The following is a 17684-nucleotide window of genomic DNA, read 5'->3' as shown; positions in this document are numbered from 1 at the left end:
ATACTGTTGAAAGTGATGTGAAAGTCTTGAAACAAGAGTGGATAAAGCAGAAGGAAGGGATGTCTGCTCCAGGTTTCTGCTCGGGGTGTTTTTGGTGAGCTCTTTAACTTGGTGATAGGTGACCTCTAATTCCTCTGGTTAGTATTTCAAGGCTAGAGTCAACAAGCATGCAGTAGGTTTGGTAAAGTTTTGTAGAAGAGCACTGAGTAGACAAATATGTGTGGGTGGGTTCTGTAGGATAAGAAGTGTTTCCAATCTTCTAAATGATCTTTCCTGTGATAATTGACTTTCTGATAACCTGTTGCCAAAAGGACTGTTACCTCCTAATGGCTTGTGCCGGTCTGCCTGAGACCTGCCCAGAACACCATGTACTTATCCCAAGGCAGTGTTATGACAAGTATAAAATGATGACCAGAGTGACAGTTCATTTCTTTTCTGACTTGGGGCTAACCTAAAGGAATGATTAGAATTTAGTGTCTCAAATCTGCCAAGTTATGAGGTTCTGAGTTTTAATTTTTGAGAGTACTTTTCTGTCTTTTCTCCAGTATTCTTAAATTTAATTCTCTCATTCTACAGGGTTCTATAATACACTATCTGCACAGTGTATCATCTTGTGAGGATATTTCAAAACCTCTGTAGCAGAAAATGCCACAATTGAACCTTCTGTACCAAAGATGAAGCTCTGTGAGTACTATATTTGGCTATCCTCACAAACCATAGCAGATGAATTCACAAAATAGTGTTGTCTTATCTCAACATCAGACCCATGTGCTGGCCTATGTGCTGGCTTCTTTTTCATTCATGTATGATGTGATTATAAACTTTTATGACATAATGCTATAGGTCATTTAAGAACTCACTTGTCATTATGTAATTGTGTTTATTTCTGCTTTACAGGGTCCTCCCCATGTTGACCCAGATGAGAGAGTTTTCCTCTACAAGTTCCAAATGAGAAGCAGCATAAAACTGCTTTTGGCTTTCTCTTCATCCTATTGGAATTTCTATCATCATATTCCCTTTTATAGGAGAATCCGTGTCAGAATGCCATTGTTGATACATTCATCCTATTCTCATTCCTTTTGAAGTTCTCTTTTGCTTCTTTTATTCTTCCTCTGGAAAGGGTCTCCACTTTATTTTTAAGTAGAATGGAACATCCCTTCTTTTCATTAGGAGTTCTCTCTCTATTGTCTATACAGGAAGAAAAAAATGACACTGTGGATTGGGACCGTGGAAATTTTGCTTTTCACATATAGATGAACAAGATTAAAAACTAAAAGTTTTCTTAACAAAAGTGTCTCAAGATTTTGTGTCACTTGGGAAGTCTATAATTATAGATGGATATTAGCATATTATGCATGTATATAAATGCAAAAATGATACCTGTTGAAACTTTTTCAGGAATCAGGTGAGGGGAGATGAAAGACAGCAGTGGAGGGGGTGAATTCAAGTATGATATATTTGATACAGTATAAGAACCTTTGTAAATGCAGCACTGTATCCCTACCCAGTACAAAAATAAAAAAAACATTTCCCAACTCCTATTGTCTAGAGGATTGAATATTAAATAAATGTATGTTACTATAAAAAATATTACAGTGATGGGGATAGTAATTATGTGGAGGAAATTGAAGAAGAAATGAGTAGTTATCAGAAAGATGTCATCAGCAGGTAATTGTTTCTATTGGAATCATAGATCTAATAGACTTTTCATTTGGGGAGGATCTCACTACAAGATGAGCTGGAAATTCTTAGTAACCAAGCTATATGTTGGTTCTTGTGCCTTGCAGGAGGTGGAAGGCCTCAGAACTTCACATCTCAGCTAGTGTTACCCTTTTGTGGGGCCTACCTCTAATGGCACCCTGAACTCATGGACTCCTTTTCTAGAATAGGAGTGAGGTTTGCAGAGCTCCAGGATTCCTGACACTCCCCTACATGGCTGTGATTCTTCTTTTTTGTATTTAATTGGGGGAGTCATAAATTATAAATGTTCCTAGATTTAAAACCCAACCAACTTCTCCTTGGTTGTCATGATAAAAGGAACTCCCTAAAGCTCTCTTTGTTCTGGTGGAATGTAAGTCAGTTTAGCACAAAGGTTATAAACTTAATGGTGTACCAAGGCCAGGCATGTAAGACATAAATGTGTGAATTAGGCTGAGAATGAGGTGAACTGCATAGGGCATGTTCCATCTAATTGCATGTAGATTAAAATGTTTTTGCAACATTTTTCACTGCACTGTAAGCAATGTTAAGAATATATGTACTATTCAGCAGGGTTTTTTAAGTAAATTTTTTACTAGGATATATTCAATTATACAGGGGGGATTCATAGTGATAATTCCTATTAGACTTATATTGTACATTATTTACATTGCCCCCATCATCTCTCCCCCTCAACCTCTTCCCCACCACACTTAAAGCAATTGCAAGAGGTTTTTTAGTTCTGTTTTGTATAGCTATATGAAGTCCATTTACCATACACTGTCAACTTAATCTCTTTCCTTCACCCTACCCCCTCCCACGAGCAGTTTGTTTTTTAATAATACTTATGTTAAGGGATGGAGGTAAGGCTCAAGTGGTAGAGAGCCTACCTAGCAAGAGCTAGAGTCTGAGTTCAAACTCCAGTACAGCCAATAATAGTAATAATAATAATAATAATAATGACAGTTATGCTAGATTGAGGTATACAGGAACAGTCTTTCCACCAAATTTCCCCTCCTTTTTCATTATGGATTTGTCACAGAACCTGGCTTTCACATGGATGTATAGATTAGACCTCAGATTTTGTATCATACCTTTGCTTATGATTAAGAAGTTTAGGAAATTAGAAAATGAGGGTTATAGTTCACTTGAATTGTCATTATATCTGGCTGCAGTGTTATCCTGGTGCTTGGAATAAGGCAATTTTTGTACTGTTAACAGTTATCTTATTCTAAGCTTTCACTACATGTGAAAATACTACTAGTGTGAAGCGGGAGAACAACTTAGAAGAAATCCATACACATTCGTGTTTCAGTTCTCAATAAACTGAATACATTTAGAGTTTAACATGACTGTTTATTTTCTCTTTAGCATTTCTACTCTAAGATAAATAGTAACGGGCAGGTAGAGTAGCATAAGTGGTGGTGTAGCAAGTGTGAGGTCCTGAGTTCAAACCTCTGTAACTCAAAAAAAAGTTGTGAAAGATAAATGGTAGTGATCCAACCTAATCATGTTATTAGTATTCTTAATACTATTATCAAGATTCATGTGTAATTAGTTTCATTTCTTCATTCATGATATAAACTTTCTTTGCTATAGAGTCATATGGCTTTAATTTATCAAGACATTGATATTTTAATAAAATTCAATAGAAAAATAGAATTGCACTACTAAAATTTGTTTAGGAACACCCCTGCATTTCAATACAGAGTAAAGCAAAGAGAATGAAGTTTATATATTTATGACATCATAATAAAATTCTAGTATTAACTTTAAGTAGTTGTATCTCAAGATCATATAGAATCATTCTCTTGAAGAATAAAACAAAAAGATAGAAGCATCTTTTCATATGAAATGTAGGTGACAGAAAAGGTAGGAAAAAATGAGTATTTTTTGTCGATACTATTCCATTTATCCTTGCCACTGAAATTTTCCACTTTAGAGTACAATACTCAATAAACAGCATGGGCATGTGTCCAAGGGTTTGTTTAACTTAAAGAGATACACTATCTACAAATTTTCCAAACAAACATGGCCTGTCCAAAGTTTTCTGACCAGAGGCATGTAAACTGAAGCAATCAGTGCAACCCAGCACTGTTAAAATTTCAAAGGTTACTATGCGTGGGTTTCAGGATTTGTTTAAAGAAGCAGTGATAGCCTTGACTCTCTTGTAGTAGATATACAAGAGTATTAGTCTGAGTCTCACCATCCACATTTTAATCATTAATATTTACCTTGAAGTTTAGGTAATCACGTAATTACACTTCAGGTTACTTTGGTTCATAAAGCTGAGTGACTATATCATGTGGTTGCTTTTCTCTATTCTCCTCTATTTTAAATTACAGTTTTTAGAGTTCACTTTAAATTCAGCTTATCAACTTAATGAAAGACGGCCTAATGCAGTTAATAGGAATCTTCAATGATCTCTTTGTAAACAACAGGTTTGGACTTGTGATTTGATTACTGAACTCGTTTGGCTTTTTAGTGTTTAGTTTCTTTGCTGCTGAAACAGAAATAGACCTTAATTTTATCTTGTAAATTAGATATTTCACTTTTAATTGAAGAAGTCTTTTATGCATTAAATAACAAAGACTTATCTTTCAAAGAAAACATTTCTAGGATAATTGGTTGAGATCGAACCAATCAAAATACATGTTTAACATGCAAGAGTCTGCACTATATGAACATTTCAGGTTTCTCATTCAGGTTACACCACTCCCATTTCTTCTGTGGTAAGTTCTCAGTTTTCTTTTATGGTTTTTGAAAGTCAGATTTGCATTTCTACTTTGCAATGCATAACCAAACCACAATTTTTAATTGTCTTTTCCTGATTTAATTTCTTCACTTGCCATAAAAATAAAACATTTTTGGGCAGATGTTGCCATGACAATATTTATTTGACATTTATGTTTAATATATGTATTTTTGGATATTTGGACGGTAGTTGGTGATTCTTCCTACTCTGCCATAAATTATTTGCTTATAAAACAAATGCCAGGATCATGGAAGGCTACTAGACTCCAACTCAGAAGAACCAAGCTTTCATTCTGGCTCAACCAGTCACTAGTGTTTAACCTTGGACAAGTGTGTTCTCTTTAAACTTTCCTTATTGCCTTCCAGTGCTAGTTAGAAGAATTATATTTAACATTATGTAAGGAATTTTGTTCCATGGTTATAAGATATACATAATTATTACAATCCTTATAATGTCTGGGAAAAAAACTAGTCCTTGTTTTATTAAATAATGAGTATTATATTTTGAACAAAAAGTAAATATTCATGGTTAAGCAAGTGATTTCTTTTTTCTTTGTGAGCTTAAGTAGGAAGCTTTAAACTGTATAACATTAAGTCATATATGCTTTTTTTTTTTGCTATGCTGGAGAACTAACCCAGGGCTTTGTGCATGCTGGGCAAATGGCAAGTGCTCTACCTTTGAGCTGCACCCCTAGCCTCAGTTGTGCCTTTAACTAAAAATAATATTGAAGGGTAAAAGTAAATAAAATCAGTTTGTGTCAGTAAATTCCCATGGTGAATTGCTATATATAGGGATCAAATGATTTGATTCTGAAAGTAGCAAATTGATTAATAAAATGCTAAGAATTATATTAATCCCCATTAAATATATTTATGTTGTTGCAAGAAGAGGAAAAAAGAAAATTGGATACTTTTCAAAAACAGAATTAAATGTTTTGTTATTAATTCAGCAAATGTATGTTGCATATATACTTATTTAACATATACTTCTTAAACATTCAGTATCTTACCCATTGAAGATAGAATTAGAAACAAGGCAGGTAGCATCCCAATTCTCAAATAGCCTATGGTCTAGAGAGAAAAACATTTTATAACTAAAAGTGAGAGCCAAGTCCTTTGAACAGCAGGATGGAAATTCAGACTGTAATAAAAAGGATGGTCAAGAGGTAGGAAATCTTCATGGGGCTTCCATTTTCAACACAATAGCAAATATCATTATAATGTTGAATCGAGTTTCAGGGTTATAATATTATTTTTTTCCAGAGTTAGGTAGCTTTTAGCCATAATGTCAATCAAAATTAAAATGTCAGAAGTTTGAGTCTGATTTCCATATGTTGCACTGACAACACACGTTTTTTCAGCCTTCCTCCATACCATTGCTTAATGTGTAGAGAAGCTGAAAGAGTTCAATTTGAAATTATCAATGTTTGCCACAGGGATAAACATGTGGGTTTTGTTTTTCTTAGGCATTCAGCAGAGCGAAGTGGTTAAGAGTGCTGATTTTGAAGCCTAATTTAATGGGTTTGCATCTTGACTCTACTACTTACTAACGTATTTAATATTTGACCTGATACTGCAGGCTAAGTCATCTGTTAAGTGGGCATAATGATGGTTTCTACTTTGGTTGTAAGGATTAATTGTGCATATGTGTGAAGTGCTTAGAACAGAATCTGGTCCACAGTAAGTGTTAGGTGTTTTTTTTTTGAAGAGTAAAGACTCATTTCCCCTAACGTATGCTACCTAGCCCAACTCTAAAAAACTACTTAGGCTTTTGACACCAGGGGGAAAAATCTATTCTTTATAATAGACACAAAGGAATCAAAAAATTTTTAATTACTCAACTGTTTGTCATATATAATACCACATTACTATAGTAATAAGGGGGGTTCTTTTTTCATTTAACATTACAGTATACACAAGAAGTCCAGACTAGATCTTACAATCTGAATACAGGTATTTAACCTTTTCCATGCTGTTTATATTTACAATGCACAAAACTCCTGTAACCAAACTGTGTAGGAAAGCACACAAAATGGGCTATAATATAACACAGTTTGCAGAACCATTGGATTTTATGATTTTCTTTATGTAAATATTGGCTTTAAAACTTCTTTAGTTTTTGATGTTTGCTAAGATGTGACAACCAGCATAGAAAAAAAATGACCTGGCCCATATGGTATCTTAGCCTTACTATCCATATTCCTAAACAGCAGTAACTACTGAATTCCTTTTGGTATTGCTGTACTCGAGATTATATCCTTTTATTTACTGTAAACCTTTATGAACTAACTACCAAGTTCAAAAAAATCCATAAGTTTGACATTTAATTACAAAATAAACATGGATTTCCTGGTTAACAACAGAAAACTTTCGTGGTTTATAAAAATGGCTATTTCCAAGTTTCCATTCACATTTACATAGTTTTAAACCTTTCTTCTGTCACTGTTTACACATAAAAATCTGCTTTTGTTCAGAAAAAAATTGACTTAGTCAGCCACATGTAGTTGACCAGTAAAAAGTAATATGGTGTTCTGCTGAGTTGTTTCAAACAGGGTTATCAGCAGATGTAGATCACTGCTCCTTTTCTAGACTTCTTTTGATCCTGGATAGGTAAATTATTATATCTTCATTCTCCCAATTCAACCAATCAAAGGTATAACACCATAAAATTGGTCAATAGAAGATGGGAACACAAATTTAGCAACTGCCAGACTGTGTTACATTAAAGGAGCATAATTTCAAAACGAGGCACCAAAGGAATCAAAATTATGGAAAAGATCTGGCCCAATATCTTCATTTTATAAAGAAAGAAATTGAGACTTAAGAACTTAAATTACTTGTCCAATATTACTTTAAATAATCTATTAGGCAGATAAACATAATCCTTAATACATAATTCAGCTGGGATCATGAAATATCCACATTGTTTGAACCACATTGAATTCGTTACAAAGATCCACCAAGTTAACTGAAATCTATGAGCTTTGACTTCCCTAAGGTTACAAAGGAAATAAGAACAATCAAGTAAAGCTCAAAGTTCTTTATTTGAATTTACCATGATGCACCTTATCCCATGTGCTCCATTCTGGAGGAAGCACTCATAAAAAGAAGGATGGTCATAGTTGTGTTGTTTAAAGGGGGAGCTATAAAAAACTTGTAGGAAACATTTCTATAAAAATATTTAAAAAATTATTTCTATAAAGATTTTGTTATTTGTAGTTCAATTGAATCTATTAATGACCCTTGGACACTCTTCTATATTCAATAATGTATCTATGATGACAGACAAAGATCTTTTTTCTTTTTCTTATTTGAGACAGGGTCTTGCTCTATAGCCCAGGCTGGCCTCAAACTCAACATCTACCTGCCTCCATCCTCCCAAGTCTTGGGATTATATGATTCCACCACCAAACCCAGCCTAAGATCTGTCTTTGAAGATAAAGAAACATAAAGAAAAGGTAATTGCAGATGTAGCAATCAGTTTTGATGATTATCAAGTGACTGAATAGATCCTCTGCATATACAAATATATAATTATGTCAAGGCATACATTTTAATTGAGATGTGAAGTGATTCACTCATTAACTGAACAAATATTTATTATGCGTTACTATAAGCTAGACTTAGGAGGTATAACCAGCCTCTTATACATTTCAATGTTTGTTTGTGGGTTTCTATTTTTCATAGCTTTTTCTAGTAATTCATTGCTGTAGTAATTCAGAATTATGTTATGAGAGTTAAGAAGACTATTTTAAGGATCTACTCTATATTCTTTCATATATATATATATATATATATATATATATGAGTAGATCCTTAAAAAAAATGTATATATATATATACATATATATATCTCATTATTGGGGCTTGAACTCAGGGCCTTCACCTTTAGCCACTCCACCAACCCTATTTTTGTGAAGGGTTTTTTTGAAATAGGGTCTTGGCAAACTATTTGCCTGGGCTGGCTTCGAACCGCAATCCTCCTGATCTCTGCTTCCTGAGAAGCTAGGATTACAGGTGTGAACCACCAGCACCCACATCTTTCATATATTTTAAAAGTATATTTAATATGGAAGGATTATTGTGATTAAGTTGGATAAATTGGGTTTGATACTCTATTTGTACTGATTCTCTAATTATTTGACTAGCATCACATATCTCTTTACTTTTTCAAGTGCTCAGAAAACCACTTTTTTTTTTTTTCTGGGACTAGGGTTTAAACTAAAACAGGTGCTCTACAAGTTGAGCCACCTCTCCAGTCCATTTTGCTGTGGTTATTTTTGAGGTGTGTTCTTGTGAGCTATTTGCCTGGGCTGGGCTTGAACTGCAATTCTTCTGAGCTCATCCTCACAAGAAGCAAAGATTTCAGGCATGAGCCATCGGTACTTGGCTTCCTTTATTTTAATTTGAATAAAATTTAATTAAATTCTATTAAAACATGCCCTGAATTCTTAATTTCTCTATTGCTGTGGTGTGGTTATAAACACATAATTTGCTTCTGTTAAGATCAGAGCATCAGAATATCATGTGACTCTGATGTGCCTTTGGAATTAATAGAGTATATAAGAAGGCCATGTGATCCCTGAGATATTTAGATCAGCTGATCAATTCTGAAAGCAGTTAAGTTGGAATAATTTATTATTTGAAGCAGTCAAGCATCTGTTTCGCTAGATTTTCCCAGAAAAATTGTCTATTAATTTCTAAGAACAGGATCATTTAGATTTATATTCTTTGCATTCAATTAAATAGCACAAATAATTCTTTTGGATGGAAATAAATACTTGTTTCAAAAGATGACCTTTAAAATAGCACAGGCCCCTAACACAATTATTTTATCATTTTAACATTTCTAAAATTTGGAAACTCTTTCAATTAATTTTTAATGTTATTCTTCCTTTTCCCTTCTTTCCTCTTCTCTCAGAAATTATTAATTTTATGCTATATCTTCAACCAATGGCATATTAAAATTGAAGAATAATGTAAATCCAGCAGACTATGGAATGATCAATTCTCATTTCAATTTCATGGAAGAGTTTTGATTACAAAGACAGACAAATTGAGTGGCTATTCCCATGGATTTTCAAATTAATGGAATTTCACTAGCCTTTATTTCCTAAGACTAGAAATCTGTGGTGGTGTAATCACATATTCCCCTACACACATGTTGGATTTTATGAAAGCATGTTGAAAGCGACATGTTGAAAAGATTAATGTTGCCTTTATTCAACAATTGTTCATTTATAACAACCATTTTGCTTTTTATGTTTAGCACAATTCCTGGCACACTGCAGGCACTCAGTAAATATATTTTTGAAATGGTTGTCTAAAACAATGAATGCCTCAAAGGATCATAATGTATTTTAAAATCAGTCAAAATTTCTCTAAAAATCTTTACTAGGGTATATGATCAAGTTCTATGAATATATTGACTGTGGAATAAAAGCAGAAAGAATTCCAGGATAACAGATTAATAAAATAATATGACTTGCAAGTGATCAAAAATAATCCTTAATAATTAATCTATTTTAATGATTTCTCCCATTATATTTAATATTGTCGGTCCTTACGTGTATCATGAATTTGTGAAGCCTCCAAGATTTGCTAAAAGTTTGAGGAAATGTAGACATATTTTCAGTACAAAATTAGTTTTATTTACTTAAATACATGTAAGTGTGTAGTATTTATGTGTGTGTGTGTGTGTGTGTGTGAGAGAGAGAGAGAGAAAGAGAGAGAGAGAGAGAGAGAGAGAGAGAGAATTTTATGTGTTTTGTGAATAAAGAAGCTGTAAAAGAATGCAACTTTCCTTACTTTCAAAAAAGAGTTTATTCTGGCAGAGGCCACTATGGGAAGGTGACCAGGAAGTAATGAAGAGGTCTGGTAGAGATGAACAAATGTGGGTTGTAATACACAAGTGCATGGAAGCAACACTAGGAATCTCTCTGTATAGCTATCTCTATCTCTAACTAGCAAAAATGCTATGTCTTTCTTATTATCTCTATGTTTTCTCTTCAACAAAATTGGAGAACAAGAAGGCAGAACAGGTTCTGCCTGGAAGCCAGGGGGTGGGGGGTGGGGAGAGGGGGAGGAAGGTGGAGGGACAGGGGGGAGAGATAGGCCAAACAATGTATATGCATATGAATAAATATAAAAACAATAAAAAAAGAAAACCAAAACATAGAATAGAAATTTTTCTAATATCATATCTATCATCTAGCTATCTATCTACCTCCCTAAGTTTTAGCAAGACTTCATTTCAGTGTAGCAGGATAAATTATGGAGAAATGGGGGGGAAGAGAGAAACATTTTTCTACTCCTCACAGAGGAAATGGGAATAAAAACTCCCTAAATCAATATATTTTAAATTGTATTTGAATTATATATTTGCTGGGTCATTTTGTAAGAATTTTAATAAGAAAATAATTAAATAATTGTCATTAAACAACCTTTTTATCATGACAGCAAATGAAAATAAAGTGACACTGGTATTCTGACTAAAGAAAACACTGAGTTTATTTTTAGAGCAATTTTATGTCTACAGGAAAACTGAGAAGGTACAGAGATTTGCCATATTCTTCTGCCCTGATACATCTTCTGTTTGCTACAACAAATAAACCTTCACTGACTTATCATTATTGCTCAAAGTTCATAGGTTGCATTAGTTAGATTTCAGTCTTAACATTGTGCATTCTATGGGTTTGAACAAATTTATGAGATATATTCACCATTATAGTAAAACACAAGGTAGTTTTCTTGTTCTAAAAAAATCTTCTTTTTTTTCTTTATTGTTGTGCTGGGTGAGAGTGTATTGTAGCATTTACAAATGTTATTACAATATATCAAATATATCATACTTGATAAAAAATCCTCTTTGTTTTGCCTTTTCTTCCTCACCAACCTCTCTCTGATTGCCATTGATCTTTTTCTGTCTCCAAAATTTTACCTTTTCCAGAATATCATATAGTTGGAATCATATAGTATGTAACATTTTCAGACTGACATCTTAAATTTAATAATATGCACTTAAATTTCCTCCATGTCTTTCCTTGGATTAATAACTCTCTCTTTCCTCCTTCCTTCTTTCCCTCTCTCCCTCCCTCCCTCCTTCTTTCTTTCCCTCTCTCCCTCTCTCCCTTCCTCCCTTCCTTCCTTTTTTTTTTTTGGTGGTACTGGGATTTGAATTCAGGGTCTCCCACTTTCTAGACAAGTGCTCTACACTCTAGCTGTGCCTCCAACCTTTTTTGTTTTAGTTTCTTATTTAAATAGGGTCTCATAGTTTTGCCTTGCTCAGTCTCAGACCCTGATCCTCTTACCTCTGGCTCCTGAGTCACTGAGAATTAAAGGTGTGTGCCACCACACCCAACTTGTTTGTGGGATAAGGTTTGCAAACTTTTTTTTTCCTGGCTGGTCTCAAACTGTGATCCTCCTATTTCCACCTCTCATGTAGCTGGGCTTACAGGTTATACCATGCTCAACTCTCATTTCTTTTTAGTGCTGAATAATATTCCATTGTCTGGATGTATCACAGTTTATTTATCCATTCACATATTAATAGACATCTTGGTTGCTTCTAATTTTGGCAGTCATGAATAAAGATTCTATAAAAATCTGTGTATATGATTTTGCATGGACCTATGTTTTCAACTCCTTTGGGAAATATCAAGTGCAATTTCTAGATCATATGGTAAGGGTATGTTTAGTTTTGTAAGAAACTGCTAAACTGCCTTCCAGGTGGTTGTCCATTTTGTAGTCCTAACAGCAATGAATAAGCATTCTTGTTGTTCCTCATCCTGTGTGGCATTTGGTATTGTGTTTTGGATTTTGGCCATTTTTTTTTCTTTTATTATTCATATGTGCATACAAGGCTTGGATCATTTCTCCCCCCTGCCCCCATTCCCTCCCTTACCACCCACTCCACCCCCTCAATACCCAGCAGAAACTATTTTGCCCTTATTTCTAATTTTGTTGTAGAGAGAGTATAAGCAATAACAGGAAGGGACAAGGGTTTTTGCTGGTTGAGATAAGGATACACGGTATTGACTCACATTGATTTCCTGTGCGTGGGTGTTACTTTCTGGGTTAATTCTTTTTGATCTAACCTTTTCTCTAGTACCTGTTCCCCTTTTCCTATTGGCCTCAGTTGCATTTAAGGTATCTGCTTTAGTTTCTCTGCGTTAAGGGCAACAAATGCTAGCTAGTTTTTTAGGTGTCTTACCTATCCTCACCCCTCCCTTGTGTGCTCTCGCTTTTATCATGTGCTCATAGTCTAATCCCATTGTTGTGTTTGCCCTTGATCTAATGTCCACGTATGAGGGAGAACATATGATTTTTGGTCTTTTGGTTGGCCATTTCTAATAGGTGTGTAGTGATAATTCATTGCTGTTTTAATTTACATTTTCCTGTGACATACCATGTGGAACTCTTTTTCATATGCTTATTTACCATCTGTATATCTTCTTTGGTGAGATATTTTTGACCTATATTTTAATCAGATTGATGTTTCCTTATTGTTGAGTCTTAAGAATTATTGTGTCAGTTCAGATAGCAACTCTTCATCTGATGTCTTTTATGAATACTTTCTCCAAGTCTATGCCTTGCCATTTTATTCTTCTGATAGTGTCTTTTGCGGAGCAGAAAAATTTAATTTTAATGAAGACCGGTTTATGAGTTCTTTCATTTATAGATTGTGCCTTTGGTGTTATGATCAGAAGTCACTGCTAAATCAAAGGCCATCTAGATTTTCTCGTATCTTCTAGGAACGTTATAGTTGCTTTGTTTAAATTTAGGTCTGCCATACATTTAAAGTTAACTTGTATGAAATTTATAAAAGTCTGTAACTAGACTCACTTTTTTTGCTTCTTGATGTCTTGCTGTTCCAGTAATGTTATTTAAAATACTCTTTTCTCCATTGCATTGCTTTTACTCTTTAGTCAAAAATCAGTTGACTATATTTATGTAGGTTCATTTCTGAACTCTCTATTCTGTTTCTTTGAAATATTTGCCTGTTCTTCTATCAACACTTGATTGTCTTGATTGCTATAGCTTATAGTAAATCTTGAAGTTGGGTAGCATCAGTTTTCTGACTTTGTTTAATACCGTGTTGGCTATTCTGAATCTTTTGCCTCTCCTTATAGTCTTTATATTCAGTTTGCCAATACCTACAAAATATCTTGCTGAGATATTTATTGTGATTCATTGAATCTACTAATCAACTGAAGAGGAACTGATATCAGAGCAATGTCAAGTTTTCTTATCCATGAACATAGAATATCTGTCTATTTAGTTCTTTGATTTTTTTTAAAAACAAGATTTGTAGTTTTTCTTATATAATATTCAAAATAGTTTTTTAGGATTATATTTAAGTATTTCAGTTTTTGGAGGTACTAATGTGAATGGAATTTTGTTTTTAACTTCACATTCCACTGATTCATTGCTGGTATACAGAGTAGTAATTGACTTTTGTATGTTAACCTTGTATACTGAAACCCTGCTATAATTGCTTACTAGTTCCAGGAGTTTTTGTTGATTCTTTCAGATTTTCTACATAGATATCATGTGATCTGCAACAAAGATAGGTTTTCTTCCTTCCCAATTTGTATATCTGTTTCACCTTCTTATTTTATTGCATTAAGCAGGACTTCATGTTCAATAATGCAAAGCAATGTTGAGAGGAGATATCCTTGCCTTGTTCTTAAAAACTTTCCTTCATTTTTTATAAGCCAAATTCATTTCTATTTTGAACATGCTAAAAGGGAAATTTTCTATCTTGCTGTGTGCTTAGTATTTACCATGTTCTTTAGATGAACTAAATCACTAAATCCTCAAAAGAAATTCATGTCCCTCAATTTGTAGTTGAGGAAATTGAGACTCCTGTTAACTTGCTCAATGACAAAAACTAGCAAATGGTAGAGGAAGGATAACATCCAGACAGACTGTAATTCTTAGTGGGTTTTCTGTTGAGTATAGAAGTAGTAATCTCAGGGCTGCATGTTCTTGTAGTTCATGGGGTTTTGGCTGTAGGTTAGAGGGGAAAATAATTCTCTAATCCTAATATATCTGGAACAATTTTTCTAATTTGTGTGTAATATAGCATCCATTGTATTTTTGTTTTTTGGCAGTCTTGGGGGGGTTGAACTCAGGGCCTACACCTTGAGCCACTCTACAAGCCCTTTTTTGTGATGGGTTTTTCGAGATAGGGTCTCTTGAACTATTTGCCTGGGGCTGGCTTCGAACTGTGATACTCCTGATCTCCGCCTCCTGAGTAGCTAGGATTACAGGTTTGAGCCGCCAGCACCTGGCTTCCCCATTGCATTTTTTAAAGGAATTTTTCACATTGGAGGAGGTACAGTGATTTTCCCAGGTGTTATTGAAAACTGACATTATATTCTCTAGTTTTACTTCACCACATTGTCTTTTATGAAAGACTCTCCACTGTTGTGTGAAAAATGGGCTCAGTAGAACGTGTAACATATAGCAATATAATATTTTTTAGAGTTTCTCCAAAGTAGGAGAATTAATTGTCATATTTAAGTGAGTTGATTCTTCTATTATATTTGTCACTGCAGCTTTTCAGAGCTATAAACTGTCCCCACATTACAGACTAGTGTGACTCATTTGTTGATCCTCTGCCAATGAGATCTCCTCAACTGATTACATAAATGCTGGACTCAGCATTTCTCCGTCTCCAAACTCGAGGCTAGTCTTTGGAAAGCATTTTGTGTGTGTATGTGTGTGGACTTTCTGTAATTCATTTGCCTAGAGTATACTTTTCAGTGGACATAGTTCACTCTTTGTCAATTGGGGTTGTAAAGTATTCGTCATCTGCCTGGACTTTGCAAATTTTCTGTGATAAATGATTATAGTGTGAACGTTAGGTCAATGGCCTTCAGTGGGAGATGAAATGTTTAAATGTGTAAAAAATTAAACAGCTAAAGAACAAATAATACAATCAACAAATGGGCAAATGAACTGAATACTTTTTTTTAAGTGTAAAACAGGAGAGTTCATTAAGATAAAAAAGTGGAAAGTGGAAGAATTGAGCCCCCAGAGTTGGGGGGAGGATCCCAAGAGAGGGTGCCCCGATAAGATACTTCTTAAAAGAAGAAATACAGGTCAGGCACTGGTGGTTCATGTCTGTAATCCCAGCTACTCAGGAAGCAGAGATCAGCAGAATTGTGGTTCAAAGCCAGTCTGGGCAAATATTTCGAAAGACCCTATCTCGAAAAAGCCCATCAGTTAAAAAAGGCTGATGGAGTGGCTCAAAGTCTAGGCCCTGAGTTCAAACCCCAGTACTGAAAAAAAAAAAAAGAAGAAAAGAAGAAATATAAAGGACTGCTGAAGAAATGTTCAGCATCTTTAGCCATCAGGAAAATGAAAATTGAAACAACATGGTATTTCACCTCACTGCAATCAGAATGGCTATTATCAAGAAAACAAAAATTAACAAATGCTGGCAAGGATGCCAGGATAAAGGAACACTTATACATTGTTTGTCAGAATGTAAATTAGTCCAGCCACTGAGGAAATCAGTATGGAAATTCCTAAAAAAATTAAAAATAGAGTTACTATATGATCTTGCCATCCACTTTTGGGCCTATACCCAAAAGAATCAAAGTCAACATGCAATATAGATTCCTGCATATCCATACAGCACTATTCACAATAGCCAATTTATGGAATCAGCCTAGGTGTCCATCAATGGATGAATGAATAAAGAAAATGTGTCATTGCATATACACAATGTAGTAATATTCAGTGACAAAGAAGAATGAAATCGTGTCATTTGTAAGAAAATGAATGGAACTGGACATCATATTAAGTGGAATAATTCAGACTCAGAAAGACAAATATTACATGTTTTCTCTCATATGTAGAATCTAGATTTTAAGAAAAGCAGGGTAGGCTGCTGAAGGCATGACTTAAATTGTAAAGTAACTTAAGTTGTAGAGTACCTATCTGGCAAGTTCAAGGTCCTGAGTTCAAGCCCCAGTAGTGCCCTCCAAGACAAATGAACATGAAAGTAGAAGGAGGACTATTTGGGAAGTGGAAGGGGAGGGGGGGAAGAGAGGGTAATGGAGGGTGAACATGATCAAAGTATATTATAAACATGTATGAAAATATCATAATAAAACCTATTATTTTGTACAATCAATGCAGCTATTAAATGTTTTTAAATCCAGGTCTTAAGGTCCTTAATCCACTTTGAGTTGATACTTTTACAGGTTGAAAGACATGGGTCTAGTTCCAAAAATGTTAAAATGAACTTATTCTTTAATACATTGAAGGATTTCTGCAGGGAAATTTTTTGTATGAAAAAGGCATTGACTATGACTCTAAAACTTAAGGTTGACTATTTCTACATGTCAAAAATTAAAAGTACTATGAATAATGGAAATACATATTGCTTGTAACTCTAGCATTTATGGTCTCCTGGTTCATACTATACATTATTTTTTTCTTCTCTTTGTTTATAATTTATAAAAATCCATGCAAGGAGTTGATACGCACATTCATATTTTTGTATATTTTATAAAGATCTAAAACTGCTTCTAATATAACATAAGCTCAAGAAAATTTATGTAGAACTCTTTTTCCAAATCAAATATCTAAACGTCTGTCTCATCCTTCACACAAGATTATTTAAATCTCAGTGGCATGATATATAGGCACAATTACCAAGATAGGTATCATCTTATTAATATGTTATTGGTTAGCATGATGTGACTAACAAATAATTATTCATGAGGATAACTGAGTGATACTGTACAGAATATCCATTGATAGCTCAGTAGAACTACAAATAAATAAAAAAAATAGAAGTTTATCTTTTTTTCATTGTGTTGCATATATTTATAATTAATCAACAATAACTTGTTGAGACCTCACCATATGTTTCAATATATTTAGCTCCACTAAGTACTGTTGGTGATAGAGATAGAAAATAACTAGGACTTTAAGGCCCCTGGTGTCCTCAAGGTATATACGTTATTTATAAAGGAAGTCCTAACTCTGCTACTAACCAAGATCATAATGCATGTGTCCGAGTCTTCTTTTCTAGACTTCTACATCTTGCCTTCTACTGTTATTCCTCTACCTTACAGCTGCTCCTTTTCATTGGCTTTCTTTGGCTCCTCCTCCACACTCAGACCAACAGTACTGTGGGTTCTCTTCTCAGCACTCATTCTTTCCCTGTCTGTACTCTTTCCCTGGTGATCAGATGATCTCATTTAAATCTA

At 34.2% G+C, this 17684-nt stretch overlaps 1 long non-coding RNA gene across 1 annotated transcript; it reads left to right on the top strand.

Annotated features, from left to right (window-relative positions):
- Positions 1–377: 377 nt before the first annotated feature.
- LOC141410954 (uncharacterized) lies at positions 378–1545 on the top strand. The gene is made up of 3 exons (XR_012435782.1): positions 378–499; positions 577–684; positions 898–1545. It is a non-coding gene; the product is annotated as an uncharacterized lncRNA (long non-coding RNA).
- Positions 1546–17684: the final 16139 nt, after the last annotated feature.

This window comes from Castor canadensis, chromosome 9 (assembly GCF_047511655.1).
Source record: "Castor canadensis chromosome 9, mCasCan1.hap1v2, whole genome shotgun sequence".
NCBI classification, from domain to species: Eukaryota; Metazoa; Chordata; class Mammalia; order Rodentia; family Castoridae; genus Castor; species Castor canadensis.
The sequence above is the reverse complement of the archived record's forward strand: the minus strand, read 5'-3'. Positions and strand labels throughout refer to the sequence as shown.